The sequence below is a fragment of the Desmodus rotundus genome, chromosome 7, assembly GCF_022682495.2.
Source record: "Desmodus rotundus isolate HL8 chromosome 7, HLdesRot8A.1, whole genome shotgun sequence".
NCBI lineage: Eukaryota > Metazoa > Chordata > Mammalia > Chiroptera > Phyllostomidae > Desmodus > Desmodus rotundus.
Window position 1 is genome coordinate 12,241,278 of NC_071393.1, and position 12,675 is coordinate 12,253,952.

Sequence of the window (12,675 nt, forward strand, 5' to 3'; positions counted from 1 at the left end):
GAAACTTTGCACCCTGGACGTGCCCTGGCTCTGTGGGAACAGACAGCCTAAGTGGCTCTGAAGCATTTTTTTTTTTTTTTGATAAAACCAGAATAGCTAGTGCAAAGGGAGGGCTTGTTTGCTCGTCATAAAGGACAAGGGTGTGAGTGCCCTGGATGCTGTTTAGAATGAATGGGAAATGATACACAGAATGGTTGCTTCTGACAACACACAATGCTGTAACACACACACAATGCTGATGAAAGCAACAGGAAGACACTAGCAACAAGCCAAATGCCCATCCCCAAAGGAACTGAAGGCAGACCCAGCATGGAATACCACACAGCTGTCAAAAAGGACGGGCGCTATTTTTATATGCCGATAGGAAACCATCTCTAAGGTGTATTGGTAGGTAAGAAAGATAAGTTGCAAAATAGTGTGTATAATTTGTTGCCTTGCGTGCAAAGCCGGAGAGAAATTAGGATGTGCATTTGTATTTGCCTAAAGAAAGTTTGGAGGGAGGCACGAGAAACTAGTAAAGGGGGATGGGTGTCGGGGATGGGGTGGGGGTGGCAGAGCAGAAGCAAAGGTTGGCACTGTAACCTCTTCATGATTTTAGATGGTCGTGAACGTCACCAGTTAGATGGAGTTACGTTGCCTAGTCAGACGTTCAAATTCAAAAGGCCACATTAGAAGTGTGAACGGATGCTCGTAAGTGTCATTGTGAAGGATTATTATAAACTCGCGTGTCTACGGCTTCCGATGCCATTATGCACTTGACCATCACTCGAACACATCTGGGATTTTACACCCGGATTTGCCCGACTCCAGCTTCCTCGGTGCCCCAGGGAGAAGGTTCCTTCTGATCCACTTTGAGCCAGCCTGGGACTCGGGGCCTCCCTCCTATGACCTTGTCCTCTTGGTTGCGCTCCTGGGGTCCCCTGTGGGTGGCCCAGCCACTGTTTCAGAGTCAACTTGCCGTCTCGTTCCGAGAGAGCCCTTGATGAAGCATCTGTGGGAAAACAACGTGCTCTCGTGGGCTCCCCGTGAGGCTGACACCCCATGGGCAGAGAGACACTTTAGAGAAGGTAACGGCTAACACCTAACAGGACTTGTAGTCTGCCTCTCTCTGCTAGGACCTGCCCCCACCGCACCACCGAACAGTCTGTGTGCTAAATAACACTTATCATTTCCTGTTAAAATTAACCAAAGGCACCTGCATATTCTGGTCAGGTCGTGGTCACCAGTTGCCACGTGGCTCTGTCCTTCCATCCCAGAGTGAGGGCCCCTCCCATTTCCACGGGGGTCACACCGGGGCCCTCATTCTCTGCTCTTTCAGAGTTTTGCAAACACCCTAAGGCTGCCGTTCCTATGCTCCTAAACGCACGGAAATGCAACGGAGAGCACTTCCCCTCTCCAGGCTGCTGTGGGCCTCCCGGGAAGGATGGTCACTCGTGGGCTCACCCCGCTGCCCACCCCCGGGGTGCATCCCTCAGGTCTTCCTGACCTTTCTTGGAAATTGAGGGAAAAGGGCCTTTCAGCCTCCTCCCCTCCCTCTCCTCCGTCTCCCTGTCTATCTCGGAGACTTTGTTTTGCTCTGTCTGCCTTTGTCCTTCTTCTTCCCTCTTAAAGTTTGCTGCTCGTCATTCTCTGTCATTGTGTCTCTGTCGCTGTCGGTCTTTCTCTTCTGCGCTCCTGTCTCTCGTGGCCCCTCTTCCCCCACGTTTCTCCATCTCCTCTTTCCTCTGTTCTCCACCACCCTCCCATCCTCCCACCTTGTTCAGTCTGTACCTCAGAGGGACAGCCTCTCTTCCTTCCCTGCTCCCTCCTCCCCCACCAAACTTGCCCTTCTGGGCTCATGGTGGAGAGGGCCCTTCTCCCAAACCCCCCAGGCCTGAGGGGCAGGGCCAGCTTCCTGGACATGAAACCAGGGCAGCCACGTGGCCCTCAGAAGGGCCTGCCCTGGGCTTGATGCTGTGCAGTTACCATCTTGAAATTCTTAATACTTTCCAGATAAGGAACCTGCCTATTCCCTCCATACCAGGCCCCACCAAGGACGTGGCAGGTTCCCTGAGGGCAGTGAACTTCCTGGGAGGGACCACACTGGGGCTGAGGTGCAGGGACCATGTTCCAGCCCTGTTCCTGCTTCTCGTCCACCTGACAGTGGCCACCGCCCGGACATGCCTCCAGCCCCGCAAGGCACTCGCTCCCACTAGAGGGTCGTCCTTCAGCAGCAGAAGGTGGTGGCCAGATTCGCTCCCGTTTTGCAGATGAGGCAGAACAAAGTGCAGAGAGACCAGGGTACTTGCTCGCAGCTGGGGCGCCCAGGTGGCAGCAGGCCCCCTTCTATCTGGGAGCTAAGGTCAGTCTTTACATCTGTGAAGTAGAAGCAATGAGAGAAGCTGTCCCCGTGCAGAGCCAAGGATGCCCACGTCCCAGAGAGCTCCTGATACCAGTGCCTGGCACGTGGCTACTTTGTAACTAGTAGCCCGGCCTCGGTGAGCCTCGGTTTCCGCATCTGCCAAATGGGGACCGCTGCCTCATGGATATTTAATGACACAGGCGAGTGCCCAGCACAAGGCCCAATGTAGGTGGGTGGGCAAGGTCAATATCAGGAGCTTCTATCCCTCTGCCCCACCCCCCTGGGGCAGAGGAAGGAGTGACCTGTCAGTAGCAAAACCGTGTGGTTTATTGTCCCATCGGGGCCCTTGCAGAGGAAAAGGGGCACTGTTACTACACATGTTGGGACAAGAGGTGCAGACCGGAGGTAGGCTTGCTCTACGTGTGGGTCATGCGTGTCTGTGTTGGCATCAGAACATGGAAACAGATGAGCGGGTGTCAGGGAGTGAGCACCTCGACACCCCAGGCCCCCGCCCCCCAGCTGGTGGGTGGTGCGGCTGCATTCTAGCATTTGCCATAGGGAGTTGCATCCCGCTGGCCACGGCTAACAGACCCGAGACGCCACGCCAGGGAGCACGTCATGACAGCCACCTGGTCTAGGCCCTCCGCCAGATGTTCTGGAAATGTGTTCAGATTAAGCCAGCAATGCATCCACCTGGATGTCTAGACTGAAATGCATAGTCACTCCTTCCCTGGCACGTCTAGGAACAGTGGGGACAGTGCCACTAGCTTGTTGGGACAGGTGTTGTGTTTGGGCCGCCAGTGTCTGGTCGCCTCTTCAAACATCCAGAACCTTGAGGCTGCGTCCACAACCAGGACGTCACTGGGGATGCCGGTCACCACATCACGCCGCTTCCCCCTCCATAAACCTCTGCCGAAAGTTCTGCTCCGGGCTGCAGGAAGGCTCGCCGCTCCCCGGACTGGGTTTGTTTCTAGCCGGTAAATGGCTTCTCTCTTCCAGGCTAGGAGTCTGGAAGTTTGCGGTGTGGCCCACCCAGGCCACATATTTAGGGCATTTCTGATTGTCTGCATTTCTCCCCTCTTCCTTGGCTCCGCGTCCCGTCCCCACCCGTGTTTCCCTTCCTCCTCTCTCTCTCTTAATCTTTGTTCCCCTGGATACATGAACCTCTTTTGAGATTTGTTTTTCCTCCCTCCTGGCCCAAGCCAATATAGACACAGCTGCAAGCAAAAACATTGTGTAGCACCCCACCCCCTGCCCAGGGAGGGCCATCCCACCTGGGAAGGGGCCAGAAGGCAAGGGGTTAAGACTGGTGCAGAGGAAGTGCTGGCCGAGGTTATAGTGAGGAAGTAACCCCAGCTGCCTGGGGAAGGAGGTGACTGCTTGCTTATCCTGTGTGACTCCAGGCAGCTGAGCCAGGCTTGAGGTGAATGTAGGAGGTTTGCTCGAGTTCAGTTTAGCAAAAAAAAAAAAGGGAAGAGCTTTCTAATGACTTTATAGGTTTTTCTACAAGTTCTGCTGGTGGGGGTGGGGGAGGAGGAAGAGGGGTGACCTGCTCTGGGAAAATGGCCAAACCTAGGGGGAGTTTGTTTCTGATTATTGTATTTCTGAGCAATGATCTGAGGGCTCAGGGGACACCTGAGTGGAGGTCCCGGATAGAGGGGGCCCCTACCCCCCATTTCGAGGTGGAACTGGACTCAGAAAGGCAAAGTGACTCACCAAAGGGCAGCCCCCACGGTGCCGGAGTGATGCTGTCTCGTGCTTGTCTCCGCCCGCACGGAACTGAGCCCCACCAGGCACGGGGTTTTGCCCACAGCGCCTGGCACACCTCAGACATTTGTCAAGTTAATCAAATGAAAACACACACACACACACAAAGTTTGTGATGGCATAGCTCGATGTTACCTGACTCAAGAAGCAGCTCTCTTTATTCTGAACCAATTTCATTTGTGTATCCTTAGAGAGAGGGAAGGGAGGGAAACATTGATGTGCGAGAGAAACACCAGTCGTCTGCCTCTGCCCCTCATACGCACCCCGACTGGGGACCCGCAACCCGGGCGTGGGCCCTGACTTGGAATCGAACCAGCGACCTTTCGCTGCGATGCTGCCCAACCAGCGGAGACACACCAGTCAGGACGAGATGTAGCTCTCTTTAAACACAACAATCAAGGGGTGCTATTGCTGGGGCCAGGGTACCCACCTGCTCTGATTTGCCTAGAATGTTCTGGCTTGCTCATTGAAGATCCCCCCCCCCCCTCAGGACACCCCAGACCGGGCCATCCCCTATGGCCTGCAGATGCAGGCTCTTGTAATCTTTTCGTCGACCCGCTTTGCAGGTGGGGAGACTGATTCCGTGGCCCAGGGTTGCATGGTGTGCCCTGGGCCAGGCTGGAGCCAGTGCCTGGCTTTGCCCTTAGTTACGCTCAGCTGCCCTCCTCCATCTGTGCCACGAGGGTGCCAGAACCTTCCATTCCACAGCCCCTCCCGCAACAGCTTTCAGCATTCTGGACTTCCCTCTGGGCTTTTGCTGGCTGTGTTTTCTCTTGAGAGCCAGGGGACAATTTTCTCAGCAGACCCTTCCTGGGGCGAGGCCTGAGCTGTGCCTTGGGAAAGGTGACGGTTCAGGGATAGGGTGGAGGGAGAGGGCGGCCTGTCCCTCCTCCGCAGTGCCTGGGAACAGGGTGGGATCTCACATTCCCACCGACCTGGTTGCTGGCAGCTGAGCCAGCCCTTTCCTTAACCGCCTGGGCTGGAGCCAGGGAATTCCAAGGGGCCAGGACCTGCCTGTGTGCCCGAGGGTGCTCATGCCCGGGGCTGCCTCCTGGGCAGGGTGCAGCTGGGGTGGCTCAGGGCTCCACCTGGATAGAGTGCCCCTGTGGCCCCCTGCTTGTCCCAGAGCTCAGCGCGTGGTGACCGCCCTGTCCAGGGACACGTGTGTCGGGTCGCTGAGGCCTGTCTGAGGCGGGACTGTGAATGTGTGCTACCCTGCCAGCCCCGTGCATGGGGGCGGGGGGCGTGGGCGCAAGAACGCAGGGCTCTGCCTCTAGTGGGGTCCCTCGTGGACAAGTCACAGAATGTCAAGGGCAGTCACGGTGATGGAAGATGTGGGCCCTGGTGTCAGAACAGCCCAGGTTCAGTGTCACCTCTGTCCCTTCCTAGCTGTGGGATCTAGGGCCAGTGGCTCTGCTTCTTTGTGCCTCAGTTTCCACATCTGTAAAATGGGAATGAAAATACCCATCTTGAAGGTTGTTCTGAGTACAGGCCCTGGGTACCCTGCGAATGCCTGAGGAGTTGGGGTCCATGCCATCACCCCCAGCCTCTCGGTTTCTTACCTCTCACGCAGGGCTGCACCCCAGGACCCTGGGGTGGCCGAGGGCTTCTGGGTCCCCACAGAGGAGCCTTGCTGCTGAGACGTAGGGCCACCTCAGGGAGAGGAGGGGTGCCGCTTGTAGTGAGAGGGACCATCAGCCCATTTAAGCAGCTGGGTCCCCTGGGACCGCGGGCCCTGGACCGCCTCAGATCCGAGTCCTGCCCCCACCTGTTAAGTGAGGACACCCACCATGTCATCCTGGAGTGGGGGCTCCTCAGGACACAGGGACGTGAGGCAGGCCAAGCACCCAGCCAGACACCCGGCACGTGGCAGCGGGATCATCTTCTTTCTTCTGGCTGGTATCGCTGGGCTGCCAGCTCTCCCTGGATTTGTGTGGCATGCACAGTGATGCTGGGGAGGAGAGGGGACCAGATAGGACCCCCCAGCAGAGGGACCTGCAGGAACCAAGGCTCAGAGGCCTCGAGCCACTGGGCTACGGAAGCACAAGGGAGTGGGTTGGTTTGGAAGCACTTGAGCTCTGAGGTTCCTCCTCCGTGACCCCTCCCTGACCCCAGTGGGGGGCTTCCTGTGAGTCCTGCAGCCCGTCCTGGGTCAGTGACCCCAGGTTGCTGACCTCACTCGAGTTGGCTAAAGGAAAAGGAGACCAGTGTTCACACCCAAGGGCCCTCCCTTCCTCTCTGAAGCTTATCTCCACCCTGTCCACACCCTGTGCTGCCTCCTCCTCCACCCCCACCCCAGCACCCGCCCCTGGAGCTCTGTAGTGGCAGGGTCACCCCCACAGCCCACAGACAGGCTTGTAGACTTTCTTTTTCATCAATAGTGAGATAGCAAGAACCAGGATCTAGTCTAAACACTGTATGTATATCATTATTTAACCCCAGCACAGTTCTGTGTAAGAGGTACTCCTGTATCCCCCACATTTCAGATGGGGAAACTGAGGCACGGGGTGGCTAAATGATCCTCCCCAGATCTCACAGTGAGCTGAGATTAAACCCAGGCAGCCTGGCTCCCAAGCTGGATGCTTAGTTCCATTTAGCAAAGGCTTTGCACCCACCAAGGCTCAGCTCAAATATCACCTCCTCCAAGAAGCTTCCCTGATTTCCCCAGCCACTGTCTCTTTGCTTTGTGCAGATCCAGGGCCACAAACTCAGCAACTCACAGGGCCAGGCAGGAGACACCAGTGGCTAACAGGGACATTACTCGCCTGCCCAAAGAACTGCATTCCCTCCCATGAAAGCTGAAAGTGAGACCCCCGGGGTTCATCTTTCTGTCGCCGGTATGCTCCTGTTTCTACAGCAGCGGAGGCCCAGGGCAAGCTCTACAGCAGCTGGCAGCCGATATACTGAGCCTGTGTGACAGTGGAGAGGGGGCCACCTCACCCCAACGGCATCTAGCAAAGAAGGGTGTGGCACCCAGCAGGTATCCACTAGCTGCTTTTTAATTTGATGTTTGAATGTACAGACCCATGCGGCTTCCAGAACCTGCCAAACCTGCTCCTGCCTCAGGGCCTTTGCACTGGCAGCTCCCATCAGCTGGAGCACCCAGGTCTCCGCCCGAGGTCGCCTTTCCTGAGCACTCTGCCTAAAACAGCACCCCCTTCCGCATCACTGTGCCCCATTTCTCTCAACATTTTCCTGGCAGCACATATTGTCACCTGTCGTTATATACATTTCATTTTTCAGCATTTACAGAGTTCTTTAATCCTCCAGCTGTGCCTCAAAACTTTAGCAACGCAACCTCCGTTAACCCTCGCAACAACCCTGTGAGGGGAGAGCTGCCATCCCCCCTATTTTTCAGGTGAGGAAACTGAGGCACAGAGTGGCATGGTGACCTGCCTAAGATGGCACCGCTGGTGAGGGGCAGAGTAGGGATTCAACCCAGAGGGCCCTGCTCCAGAGGGGCGCACCCCCTCTGTCAGCGTTTGTTACACATTCTTCCCCAGGAGCACTCCGGCCCCTCCAGGGAGGTGACCTGTTCTTTTGTTCCCTGCTGTGTCCCCAGGGCCCAGCCCTGGGCCTGGTGTGTAATAGGTGTTTCATAAACATTTCTTGGAAGGATGGAGGAGGAAGGGAGACAGGAGGCTCAGAGAATCAGAGGGCAGAATCCTTGGCTTTCCAGCTTCCCACTAGCCGGGTGTCAAGGCCGCCTTATTGGAATTCTGTCAGCTTCCCCAAGGGTTTGAGTCAGCCTGTCTGAGAGAGGCCCTGTCCCACTCCCCATCCCCCTCCCTCGCCCTCCAATAGGGCCTCTGTTCTCTGACCTCTCCCTGGCAAAGGTGCCAAACCACACTCCTGGAGCCCCCAGCCCACGCTGCGCACACTTCCTCCCATGACAGGGCTGTGGGGGAGAATGTTCCAGGCTGGAGGCAGGAAGTCTGCAGAGCAAGATGGCCTGGGTGGGGCTGCTCTTGGTCAGAGGTGCTCAGGGCCTCAGCAACGATCCAGACAGGAGCAGGTGGGACAGAAGAGGGCTGGGAAAGCGGGCCCGATGCTGCGGAGCCCCTGCATTTCCGGTTTAGCCAACGTTCCCTGACATCAGACCCTGTTTTGAGCAGCCCCGGAGAAGCCGGTGTCCCGCTGAGCCCTCCTTGGACCCTGCAAAGTGGTCCACCCAGAGGGAGCAGTGGGAACACGTCTCCCAGTTTCTCCTTTCCTAACATAATGGATAAGTGATCGCGACCGTGACGGGCACGATGTCAAGCACTTTGCTGGCCTTGTTTTCTTGAATCCTCACAACTCTTGGGGACAGATGCTTCTGATGAGGGGTCCGAGGCTCAGAGAGGTGGAGCGACCTGTGTGAGGTCACACAGCCCGCATGTGCTGGAGCTGGGATTACAACCTAGCCCTAAGTAGTGACAGTGACATGATTCTAGGGAAATGGGGACAGGGGGCAGGGGGCAGTCAGAAGCCCAGCTGGGAGCTCCGGGTTCTACTCACGGCTCCCTTGCTGGGGAACTTTGGGAAAGATCACAAAACTTGTTTGAGTCAGTTTGCTCACCTGGGAAATGGGAATAAGAGGGAAGCAGCATCGTTTGAGACCCTGCAGGGGGCGGGCTGCTTTGCTGGGTGCGTTCCATCAGTCACTTTCCTTCATCATCACCGTGTGTCGGGCCATCTCTGTGTCCCAGAAAGGCTATCTCCTCATTACACTTCAATGCCAGGGGCTGACAGAAGTGAGACAATAGCTTGATTTCAACGACTGGCTGTGCTCAAGTTAAAAAATGCCTCACAGAGGCTCTGGCAGAGGATGTGGGGATGCCAGGAAGGGGGACTGGGCTGCGCTGAGGCGCGGCAGTGGCCACTGCTTCCTTATCCGGTCAGGGCAGCGTGTGGTCAGGGAGGAGGAGGCTGAGGGGCTGCCAGCTGTGGCCAGGTTCCCAAGCCTGCTCGGCTTCCAGATTCGTCTTTGAGCTCCGGTGGTTTCTGGAAGCACAGCCCTTTGCTTTGGTTCAGAATCTGCAAACTAGTTGCAACCTGGCTTTCTTCCCACCGTGGGGCAGAAATGCTGCTGGTTCTCACAGACGCCTCTCTGATTTTTCCATGAAAACATTTGCTGGGAACCTACTGTGTGCCGGGCACCGTGTCCATATCTCTGTTGTCGGACACACGATAACGCTGGAAGTGAGGAATAACATCAGCTCCATTTTTCAGATGAGGCTTGGAAAACAGGTAAATTGTCCATGCTCACTGGACTCCCACGTGGGGGCTCCTTTGGCCACTAGGTAGCTTGGAGAGGGGACAAGTCTGAAACAACCTCGTCACAACAAGGATCCTGGACCTGCTGGTGGCATGGTGGTGGGGAGACTTGTAAGTTAACCTTGAACCTTTAGCCTGGAGGTCTTAGACCTGCAAGTGGTTCCAAGAGACCTTTTCATCCAGACCCCCTGGCGTGCAGAAAGGAAGGCTTTTTAGTTGCCAATTTATAGGGGACTTAACTACAGCTCAGAGAGGTCAAGCAACTTGCCTGGGGTCACAGAGCGCCAAGCTGAGCCATGCTCTCTTTTTCTTGGCTCAAGGCAGGGAATAGGCAGACCCTTGGCCCATTTGACCCTAGCATTTTTTTAAAGCTGGAAGGGGGCCTTTGCGACCATCACCTCCAACCTACTTGTTTTACAGATGGGGAAACTGAGGCCCCAAAGGATCAGGAATTGATCTAAGAGCATTTGCCAAATACAGCCTATAAGATATAAAAGAAAAAGCACTCCATTCTTAATCTGGACTCAAATCCCACCTTTGCCTCTCAGTAGCCTCTCAGTGACCTTGGGGAAGACTCAACCTCGCTGGGCCTCAGCTTCCTCAACTCTAAAGTGGGCAAGATAATACCACCATCCCACGGGGTGTGTGTGAGGTGATGTGCAGAAAGTGCTTCTCAGCATCCTGGCACACATAGTAGGTGCTCAATAAAATGCTATTTTGCTGGCTATTATTAATATTAGTTAACCCTGACATTCTGGAACTTGAAGCTTCTTACAGGATGTCTGGCTGGGTCTCACGTACTGATCTGGGGCTCTGGTGTGAGTTTCAGGGGCTTGGTGAGCAAGAGAGAGGGAAGGAGGGAGGGAGCAAAGCCTAGGGGTGAAAAGCAAGGGCTCCCGAAGCCGATGAGCCCGCAGATGAGCCTGGCCCTCAGCTTTCTTACTCTTCTTCTCCCTCACAGCAGGTGGGGGCCCTGTTGATGGGGTAGCTGCTCTGGCTGCCACCTCCCAGGCGTCTCCAGGTGCCAGGGGGAAAAGCCACACTCTGGGCCTGTATCCGATGCAGCCTGGCCCTCGGGGCTGCCGGTGGGCTGTGCTGGCCTGGATTTGGGGGCAGGATCTAAGACGATGACTTCTTGAGGGACACACAGGAGCCCTTTGGAATCTGGCTCCATGCAAGCCCCCGCTGGGAGCAGGGCACCCAGCGTGTGTCGTGGGCTGGCTCCTGGCTCCGGGACACAGCTACTCTCAGCCGACTCCGACCACATCCCGAGCGGCTCATGTGAACGCCGGAGCCTGCTGCCGTCCAGACAAGCGCTGTGCACGCAGCTCGGGATTATTTGCGTGAGTGGCCTCAAAGCTGACTTCAGGGGGTTAACAAATGGGGTCCCGGGCCTCCCAGGCCTGTAGGGAACAAGAAAGGGGGGTATTTGTTTCCAGGCTACCTCCAGGGGCTGAGGCAGTGTTTGCAGGGAGAGGCGCAGGCTTGTCTGTATGATGGCCTGGGACACACTTGGGACACAAACTGAGTGGCCAAGAGGACTCAGTGTTTGTACATGGGACCCATTGTCGGGGGCCCCAGTGGCTTTCTGGCCTGGAAGGAGCGACATCTTCACAAACAGTCTTGCGGGGGGCCTTTGGTGGCTGGGAACGGGCGCTGCATCTGGGAACGGGGGCTGCATACCATAGAGGGGTCAGGTTTGCAGAGAGGTGTTCGCATGGCGCCTGGGTCTGGAAGGGGCCGGGGCTGGGGCCAGCCTCGGCTCAGTGTCCGAGTGGGCAGGGGCCCGATTGCTTGGGCCTAAAGGCTTTGGAAAGGGAGTTGGTGTTATTCTAAGGGTAAGAGGAGCAGCTGAGAACTCTTAAGCAGGAAGTAATGCGATGTGATTTGCATTTTTAAAAGATCTCTCCAGCTACGAGGTGGGAAATGAAATCCTAATTGACGTGAGAGACAGGTGAGGGCCCTGTCCCAGTCATCCATGGAGACAGATGTGAGGGACGAGGTTTGTGAGCTGTTTAGGGCAGAATGCGTAGGATTTGAAAGACAGGGGGTGGCAGGGACTGTCTGGGCTCTCCCTCAGGGTCGCAGCAAGGGGGATTGATGAGAGCTTAGGCAAGTGAGGACTTAGAAAGGGATGGGAGGTGTAAGGGATAGACCGTGATTTAAGGTCTAAGACACAAGGACAGCTTCCTGCCGCAGGCTGAGGGCTGGAGGACTGAGTGGTCACTGCCACCCAGGGAGCATAGCTGTGACCAAGTGGTGGAGACCCTGCAGGGAGGCAGCCCAGGGAATCAGCCCTGGACCTCGCTCTCCTGCTGTCCTGAAACGCTCCCTGCTAGAGGTCAGAGGGCAAGGAGCCTATTGCTGTCCCTCCTCTCTGTCCCTGTAGGGCACAGAGCAGCAGGGAGTGGGTTTGGGGACAGCACACAGGGGAGGAAGGGATGTCCTTCTCCTGGGGAGATGCCAGGCATTGGTGTAGATATCAGGGTCTCGTGCTTCTGCGTTCCCACTAGCTGCTCGAGGTTTCTGGGGCCTCTGCCCCTGCGCAGGGGGCTGTCCGGGTCCAGGGGCATTAGCTCCTGGCTTCATCCACCCCTGCAGAGACCTCTGCTCCCATGCGGCCCCATCTCATCCAAAAGAAAGTGGGACAGCCCGTGAGGCAGCCAGAGGCTTCTCGCCCCACCACCGTGACTCAGTGTGAGCTGCGGAGTGTGGGCGTGAGACCAGGGAGGAAATTCTCTCCCAATATAGCTAATTCTGTCCTGGGGCTGGCTGCCAGGCCTGCCGCTGGAACATCAGCAGGCGCTGTGTGGTTTTGAGGTCTCTGAGTCTCTCAGAGGAGGGGATCCAGGGGCCGGACCCCCCCCCCCCCCCGCCCCGGTATCTCCTGGAGCCATCTGTGGGGGCTGGGAGGCCCCTTTCCTCTGTCCTGAAGGGTGAGAGGCTGGTGGGTGGGACCAGTCCGAGAATCTGGCAGCACGCAAAGACATCGGGACCACAGTCAGTGGCCGGGCCTGGGGGAGGAAGGGGCAGTGCTGAGGAGGGAGGGACAGTTGTGACCTGGATGGTGTCTGGAAGGCCCCATTATGCTGGCTGAGGCTGTGATTTTGGACGAGTGGAAATAGCAAAGGTTTTAGGGGCAGAGAGTCTGGTTCACATCCTGAGCTGACGCTCAGGGGCTGCGGGAGCCGAGGCTGCCACCGCACCTCTAGGAGCTCCCACGTGCAAACACGCGTAGGCAGGACCCGGAGCGGTGAGGCATAGGTGTGGGCAGTGCCAGGCTGAGTTCTGGGCTCCAGGGATATGCCCAC

General features: G+C 56.7%; 1 protein-coding gene across 9 annotated transcripts in view; it reads left to right on the plus strand.

The window, feature by feature from the left end:
- The window catches only part of CMKLR1 (chemerin chemokine-like receptor 1), a 44,502-nt gene that overhangs the window by 18,369 nt on the left and 13,458 nt on the right, over positions 1-12,675 (plus strand). Inside the window, exon 1 of one of the 9 annotated variants that reach the window (XM_045200921.2) lies at positions 6,980-7,088. The exons of 7 other annotated variants lie outside the window; for them this stretch is intronic. The gene's annotated coding sequence lies outside the window, so the exon portion shown is untranslated. Of the gene's footprint in view, positions 1-6,979; positions 7,089-9,207; positions 9,338-12,675 lie in introns of those variants that run through there. One more of the 9 variants, XM_053928772.1, reaches the window with a different exon arrangement.